The sequence below is a fragment of the Megascapheus bottae genome, chromosome 1 (genome assembly GCF_031878675.1).
Source record: "Megascapheus bottae isolate mThoBot1 chromosome 1, mThoBot2.hap1, whole genome shotgun sequence".
Lineage (NCBI taxonomy): Eukaryota > Metazoa > Chordata > Mammalia > Rodentia > Geomyidae > Megascapheus > Megascapheus bottae.
Window position 1 is genome coordinate 20,791,463 of NC_143509.1, and position 7,417 is coordinate 20,798,879.

Consider the following 7,417-nt stretch of genomic DNA (forward strand, 5'->3'; position numbering starts at 1 on the left):
TGTCAAAAGTAAATGAATGACAGGTAGGGAGAAAGAAACCATGAGACTAATAGCTCTAAGTCCATCAGATGTTCTTGGATTCAAAATTTACAGGCAGTCTACTGAAAAATCTAAACTTTAAAAACTATAACTTGGAAGTAAAAGATAAAGTTTTTATTCATTTTGCATTTTTGATCCAGTTTTGAACATGCCATAACTCTCAGGCAATTTCAGTAAGAACTAGACAGTGATCTATAAAATATGGATGTCATTGAATGATTAAAATTATGAGCATTCTACTTACATCTGATTTTTCATAGCTGGATTTCAGCCAAATATTCAAAATAATTTGTTCACCAAGTACCACGTTAAAAAAAGGTAAAAAAATATTTGAAATAGACTGTTCTGGGAAGTAAGTAATTTTTCTGTCTAAAAAAGTCATAATAAAATATGTATTTTACTTGAGGAAGCCCTTGGAATGTTGGTAAAAATAGTTACTTTCAGAATTACTTTAATCATATCAGAATGATTGAGTTGTTGTCTCATTTAGGGGTTTATTTTGGTAGATTTAAAATAGTTGAAACAACTCAATCTTTTTCCCCAAACTGAAAAGATTATTTGATCCAAGCTAAGTGAATCGGAGAACTAAGGAAATGTGTTGGTAAACAGACTACCACAATAGTTTTCAGGAATCTGCAAGACTCCTAAATTTCTAGATATTAGTTGGGCTAAAGGAAGGAATTCACAGGTAGAAAATATTCATATCTCTCTTACACTCCTCAGTCAGAATGTATCACAAATTTGTCCTGTATAATTAATCTCAACAATTGATAACAAACTAATTGAGTGATATTTGGAAGTTGAAATAACCTATTTGCAAGCTGTTCAACTAAACTTTTCTAACAGGCACAGTCTATTTTGGTAAAAAAACGAACAGATTTTGGCAAAAGTATCAAAATGACATGAATATAATATTTAAATATATATTGTTATTACCAACAAATAAATCAAAGCAACGAGTATATTCGTAGATAAGGTGTGCCTTAGTAAGATATTCTTAGCTTATACTTATTAAAATGCAGTCAAGAGTAAATTCAAAAAGTTTTTTTTAACAATTAAAACTATAAGATTTTGCAAGTGAGTGCAAATAATAAGTCTACTAGGAAGAAAAGAGAAAACAGAAGTTTGAAAATCCAATTAGTAATCACACTGAGCACTGCAAACAGCAAGGTTATTTTATTGCAAAGAAACCTCAAGAGATTACCATTGCCATTTTTAACCATACTTTAAGCTTCCACGCTTATCTTCAAACTAAGCAATGCTTATATAAGGGAAGATTGGATGTGTTTATCATATATAAAACTTTGTATTAAGTAATGCTTTCATAAAATGTTGCTATAACTTCTATATAGATAATAAAAATATTGACTTCTTACCCTTGAAATGAGAATATATATACACATATATATACATATATGTATATATAGTAGAAATATAATGAAGTACTTTGTTTATAACTCAGGTTTCTTTCCAGCTTATGTATTTTATGCATGTTTAGTCTCCTGGTTAAACTGGATTTGTTGTATAACATATAAAGATAAGTTTCCAAATTGACAAGACAAACATTTGCTTGCCATATGTACAATGATTTTTTAAAGCACATAAATGTAAGATATCTTGCTCCTGTTTAAACACACACATGAGAAAATGATGGGCTGAGTAAAGAGAAAAGTTTGTAGAAAAGGCTAAGGAAACCCACGTTCCATCCCAGTAAAGGAAACTTTGACCTTCCACTTTCCAGTTGATATTACAAAAGTTTCATAATATGTTGACCAAAAAAAAGCAGTTGTTAAGCCATCAGTGAGAGAACAATTTGATGTTGAATTTCAAAAGGGAAAAAGAAGAAAAATTCTCAAGCCTGACCAAAGAGCAGGACTTGGGATGCTCTTTTAAGGAGAGCTTCTAACCAATGAATCTCATGATAGAGGAGGATACAATATTTTTTCCCCTTTAGGAAGCTGATAACGCAGATTCTGAGAATCCACAAGTGCTCTGACCTTTGATACAAAGCAGAAAGAAACTCATTTTCTCAGCAGTTAATGGGCTGAATGTGCAGTACTTCAAAAACTGAAAGATCTGATGCATGTGCCTATTGGATTCTTCACTGTAGCCCATTCAGCTATTACTTCTGACAGCCCCAAAGAGACACAGCACACAGTGAAGAACCAAACCACATGCCCCGGTCTTCAGAGAAACTGTCTCCATACAGAAGGTGTAAATTCAGAGCAACTTACCCCTCACACTCTGCAAGGCACGATGGCTAAGTTTTCGAGGAGTGGGGATCTGCTAATGCTTCAGGGAAAGGCAGGATGCAGCTGCTGCTCCAGCATTGGGCTGCACTGACATTCAAATCAACTGTTCCTGACAAAGCTCGCGAGAGTTGGCAGGGGCGGCTGGATCTACAGGCAGCCAAGGTCTGGACTTTCTGACATCTGTTCTGAGGCTAATTGCATGACTGCAGGAATGATTCATTTACAGGAGTATTATTGGATCAGGCCTGATCATCACAGATATTCTTCTGGGAAGAAGGAGAAAGGACAGAGAAGTTTCTTTTTTTCATGCATTTTTATTGCAATTAATAGAAGGGTTGCATTATATTCACTAGATAGAAGGCACATTAATTCACATACATTGATACCCTTTCTCATGTCTTGGTCCCCATTTCCCTCCCCCACCCCTCATTTTGTTTCTTAAAAAGAAAGCACACATGATTTTCTTTTACAATACACTTCAAATAATCTGAATTTTTTTCTGCTATGGATTTTTTTTCCTATACCTTATTCTAAGACTCAAAGATGTACACTGGGTTCTGAAGAAATAAATGAAATTCTTCATCCTATCAATCTGTGAAGACTGCGAAGTTACCGAGTATCAGAAATGAGAAAGCAGGAGCAAGCACATCGTTCTGCAGAGATAAGCTATGCAAATAAAAATAGTAGTTACAGGAACTGAGTGAGGCTTATCTTGTAAAACTAATACACATTGAAGTAGTGAAGTCTCACAATTCCTGGGAATTTACAGGGTCCCTGCAGGAAGCCTGCGCAGAGTTTACAGTCTAAGCCAACAAAAATACAAGAAAAGAAAGATGTCCTACAAACTTAACAGAAAAAGATTTGTCAGCCAGCATTGTACCTGCTCTGATGTAACTGTATGTCAACAATTCTCCTCTCAAAATAGCCACTTGTATCTTTCATTTGGCTTATTTGGATTTGAACTCAGGACTTCATACTTTCTTGGTTTTGCTTGCTCGCAGCTAGTGTTCTACCACTTGCACCACACTTCCAGTTTTGCATTTTGCTGGTGAGTTGTAGAGGGAGTCTCCCAGGTTTTTATACTGAAGCTAGCTTTTGGACCATCTTTTAAAGATCTCAGCCTCTTCAGTATCTAAGATTACATTGATGAGACATTATCAAATTATCTTTGCCATGAAAAGTGATCCCCAAGCAGTATTGATTAGTTAAAAGCATCACATTCCCAGTAACTGATATGAGCAGTTATACTCTAGTAGAGAGCATACGATTTGTCTAGGTAAAAAGATTTTTTTCTTTTAAGGAAAATACACTGACAAATTCATGAAGGCTTGTGCAATGCTAACATCTCCATTGTAAATGTTAATAGTACTGTGGCCCACAAGAGAGACCATCTTTTTAATGCATAATATCTGGAATCCAAATGTCAAAAGTTTTCCAACACAACTCCACTGTTTTTGGTGTTATGGTTGTAATTAGAACATACTTTAATCTTTTTAAATTTTATTTTATTGTCAGGGGAAATGTATAGAGGGGTTACAGTTGCATTCATCAGGTAGTGGGTGCATTGCTTCTCACACATTGATGCCTCTTCTTATGTTTTTGACTCCCTTTCCCTCCCCCCACACCCTCCCAAACATCTTGTTTTCCCTGCTTCCCTTCCCTATTTCAAATAAACAAATAAATGTACATATGATATACTAGGTAACAAAATCAGACACAGTAACCACATGAGATTAACCGTAAGGAGAGAAAAAATGGAAAAGAAACATAGTAAATTAAGAACAACAATCACAAAGATGAATCTCTTGTTTCCATAACTAGAGTTCATTTTGTTTAGTCTTATCCTGTATGACCATATGTACATAGAGTCTGAGCTACTGTGATCCTCTGCTAGGAGAATCCTAGATGTGCACTAATTATTACAAATGAGGTAAACCATGAGCCTATGTTCCTTTGAATCTGGCTTACATCACTTAATAAGATTTTCTCCAAGTCTTTCCATTTCTTTACAAATGGAGCAATGACATGCTTTCTGATGGCAGCACAGAATTCCATTGTGCGTACCATATCTTCTTGATCCATTCATCTACTGAGGGGCATCTGGGTTGGTTCCATATCTAGTGGCTTTAGACATACTTTAATCTTGTTTTCCAACCTAAAAATAATTATAAACTGCTTTTCACTGCAGCAAATTCAGAAAAAAAACAGTTAATATATTTCTGTTGTTCTCGAAATGATGTATAAAATATAGCACACACACACACACACACACAAAATTTATTGATTTACATGTTGATACTGCAGCTCTAATTTAGGGCCCTTGGCTCTATCTTTGAGCTGCTTTTGTTGAAGGCTGGTGCACTGTCACTTGAACCACAGCTCCCTTTCTGTCTTTTTTAGAGTAGTTTTTTATTGGAGATAAGAGTCCCATGAACATTCCTGTCATGATCCTCAGATCCCAGCCTCCACAGTAGCTGGGATCACATATGTGATCCACCAGCATCCAACCACCCAGTTTTAACTTTCGTCCTTATCAAACCATGCTACAATAAATTAATTGGTTTTGAGCAGGATTTTTAGTCCGTGGTTAAAGTGACTAACTACCAATATCAACAGAAGGCAGAACCTAACTCTTTTTATTCAGTTCAATGCTTTTTGCATCCAGGAAACCACTTGATTGCCTATTTAGGTGGCCTCATTGGGTACATTCCTTCACTGTATCCTTTGATTATCTCTTCTTCCTGTCCCACTTGAGCTCTTTCTTTTGTAGCTCCGTGCTCAGCAGTGGTTTTGCCTCTGTGCTGTCCTGCTTTGCTTGCTCTACTCACAGGAGGATGGAGGTCACGCACACTGAGCTTGATCTGGGTCTAGGAGACAGACAGTGTTCCATCACCTCACAGCCTGAGTCTAATGATATGCTGTGAAATGTTGAGAATGCCCTGTAAGCCACACTGATCAAATACCACAGGACTCTTGACAGCGCATTAGCATGGCTCAGATTTGCAGCTGTGTTTATGCAAGTTTGAGCAGCACATTGACTAAGAGAACCAAGTCTCTAAGCACTTCTACCCAGCATCTAGGGCCTTAACCATAAGTCAGTTAGCACTCCGCTAGCTGTTTGCGTGATCAAGGTTTTTAAGAAGATTTGAAACACCGTCTCAAACATCAGCCTTCACTTAGACATCGCTATTTTAGGCCATTCCTGAAAGGGTCATCTTTGCTTTCAATAATATATATATACTTTTTTAGCGAGGGTAATCTGTTTTAGGAGAAAGTGTGCATCACAAAGAAAATATACATTTACATTTTACATACACAGGACAGGAAAATATCATTTTGATGCCTTTTTAATTTTTAACATATATAGGTATTTATTCAGTTTTTAATCCAATTTTTAATATGTATAGGTACCTAAGACTGATCAAATGATTGTTGTACATTTCTTATTTGTTTCATGTTAATTATCTATTAAAATCTTTTAGTGACTCACAGCTAGTGATTCTTCACTTGAACCACACTGCCAGTCTAGTTCATGTTCGTTAATTGTAGATAAAAGTCACTCCACTGTCTGCCAAGGCTGACTTTGAACCTCAATGTGCTCAGCTGTCAGCATCCTGCAGCTAAGATTACAAGTGTGAACAACCTACACTGAGCTGAAAAAATAATATATATAAATATATATAAGCAGATATATAATATAATATAAAAATAATATATTTTATTTTGTGTTTTAAAGAACCAGGTAAAGGTACTGAAATTATTGTGGCAAATCAAGAGAAAGGCAATAGTAACGAAAGAAAAATACATATATGTGTCTATACAGGGGCTTTGTGTGTGTGTGTATATGTGTGTGTGTGCGCGCGCACATGTGTATGTAAATGCTTCGGAGAGCTTGGCTATAAAACTATGCAGAGAAAGGGGAGGTAAAAGGTCTAACCACAGTTGGAATAAAAGGAAATGATTAAGCTACTAGTCTTAAGCCAGAATTTTTACAACCTCTTATCACTTACCTAATTTGCAGTTTCCTAATTCACATAAAAGTTTAAATAAACTGAAATTCTAATGGAATCAAAGAAATCATGATTAGAGAAGAGCTAACTGTTTTATTGTGGTTTTCAAGGCAACGTTTTAAAAGTTGAAACACCCCTATTCCCCAGTGGGTGCCACCTCTAAGACTGGGGTGCCCTGCTCTGTCTTCCAGGTCTCCTCTCCTGTGATTGACTTTATCTTCTCCTATCTGCTTTCCTTCACAGTATTTCCAGATGAGTCTCATTCTATTGTTTTGTTGGACAGGGTTATAGTCTCAGAATGACTTTGGAAATGTCATCATTTAGATCTTGGGGGAAAATTGCGAGGAAGATTTGGGAGTCCTAGAGTCAAAAGGCCTAATACAAAAAAAAAATAAAAATAAAAAATAAAAAACAGAAACAAAAAATGGAAGCTACCCAGAGTCACCTTGGATTACAAACTGCATTACTAATGTAATACCAAAGAGCCTGACATTTAGCTGAGCAATGGATTGCTAGTGAATTACCACGGTTACTAAATATAATCAGGCAAATAATAATTAATCTTCCTCTGCCTTGGTACAAATTGTATCTTGACATTATTTTTGACTCTGTTCACATTTGGTGATTCCATTCATAGCATGCCTTTTATCTTGTGAAGGAGATTTGTACAAAGTATATTCCTGAACACAGAAGTTTATTATGCTAATATATTGCTTCCATGTCATGTGTGGTTTTTTTTTTACCTTTGAGGCTTTCTGTTTTACTTTATTTATTTATCTATTTATTGTTTATTGGTTTTGTTATGGCTTGAACTCAGGATCTCACTTTACTTAAGTTGTTGACTTGGCTGGCACTCTACCTCTTGAGTAACTCCAACAACCTGGCTTTGTGTTGATTGCAATTTACAATGTGTACTGTTTTGAAGCATCCATAAATAAAATGAAATTGTTCTTTTTACATTTATTAACACCATGGTCAAAACAAATGTATAAAATTTATATTTATAATATAGGTTCCTTAACCTTTTATTTTAATGCATCTCTCCTCTCTAACGAACAATAACTTGTAATAAGTGAAAATAAATGAGAAATATACTCTGATTCCTTTCCTTTTTAC

The 7,417-nt window shown here is 35.4% G+C and overlaps 1 protein-coding gene across 3 annotated transcripts in view; it reads right to left on the minus strand.

Moving 5' to 3' along the window:
- The window catches only part of Bche (butyrylcholinesterase), a 56,794-nt gene extending 54,445 nt beyond the window's left edge, over positions 1-2,349 (minus strand). For all 3 annotated transcript variants that reach the window (XM_090338474.1, XM_090338493.1, XM_090338484.1), the window contains exon 1: positions 2,274-2,349. The gene's annotated coding sequence lies outside the window, so the exon portion shown is untranslated. The remainder of the gene's footprint in view (positions 1-2,273) is intronic.
- Positions 2,350-7,417: the final 5,068 nt, after the last annotated feature.